Source organism: Pygoscelis adeliae, unplaced genomic scaffold (genome assembly GCF_000699105.1).
Source record: "Pygoscelis adeliae isolate BGI_AS28 unplaced genomic scaffold, ASM69910v1 Scaffold482, whole genome shotgun sequence".
NCBI classification, from domain to species: Eukaryota; Metazoa; Chordata; class Aves; order Sphenisciformes; family Spheniscidae; genus Pygoscelis; species Pygoscelis adeliae.
This window is the reverse complement of record NW_008824192.1, coordinates 564,724-565,965: the sequence shown is the minus strand read 5'-3', so window position 1 is coordinate 565,965 and position 1,242 is coordinate 564,724.

Below are 1,242 nucleotides of genomic sequence, written 5' to 3'. Positions count from 1 at the left end.
TCCCTCTCCCCCCCCCCATCGGATCCCTCTCGCGTTGGGGGTGTGTGTTCCTATTCAAGGACCCACCGCCTGCTGTCGTGCTAAAACCAGGAAGGAGGGAGCCCAGGGCTCATTTCTGCTTGGACGCTGGGGCAGCGGGCGAGGGAGCCGGCGATGGAGGGCGCGAGGAGGGAGGAGGGGGACAGGCAGGCGGGAAAAGGAGCCGGGGGGGCGGAAAAAAAATAATCCACCTCCCCAGGCCTTTTGTTTAACCTGCGTTGATGCAAAGGAAGGTCTTGGCTTTTTTTTTTCCCTCCCCTTGTCCTTTTTTTCCCCCTGTGCTTGAGCCTGGTGGGGCGTTTTCGAGCCCAATGGGGCAACTTTCCGGAGCGGGCGGTATCAGAGGTTGATTTTTTGGGAGGTGGCGGGCTCGTCCCGCCGGCGCGCAGCTCCGAGTGCAGGAATTCCTGCCAGCTCGCCTTTGTGCCAGCCTCCGTTGGCCTTGGGTGTCTCGTTCGGATGGAGCCTGGCATCCAGGCACCGCCCATTTCTTGGCGTTGAGCTGCGAGGAGAAGGAAAGGGGAGAGAGCGAGCGAGAGAAGGGAAAAAAAAAAGCTGTCTCACTCAAACTGGCCTTTCTCGGAAAAGGATCCTTCCCCGATGATTGTCCGGATAAGCGGAGCTAAATCCAGCCACCACTCAACAACAAAACCACTCTCTTCCACGGTGCGTCTCTCTTGCTGCCTTGGTACGAAATCGAACCTCACTCTTAATTTTGTTTTTTTTTTTTTTTTTTGTTCGTGCGGTTGGGTTTTTTTGCCTTTGATTTGAAATAACGTTTTTTTCCTCCACTTGCTCAGTCGCTTTGTTGTTGCTGTAACCTGCCTTCTCCCCGAAACCCCTTCCCGTCGAGTCCTCTGGCCCTTGGTGCTAAAACATCTGACTTTAAAATCGGTCTCCTATAGAGAGGGATGTATAGCAGATAGGCAGGTCCCTATGTGCAGTGTTTGGAGCAGGACTGGAGGGTGATTTCTCTCCCTGCCCTTGCTCTGCCGCCCGGGACGTCCCCGAGAGCCACCCGGGGCTGGGTGCGTGTCGCGCGGGTGCTTCTTTATTTCCCCACCGGGCACCGCCGAGGGGGGAAAAAAATATGTCGAATCATGTCGGATTTGCAATTCAACATGGCAGCCGCAGCTAACGTGGTGGGAGCTCGTAGCGCCGAGCAGACCGGCGGGCACGCGTGCTCCCGGCCGGCTGTGCCAG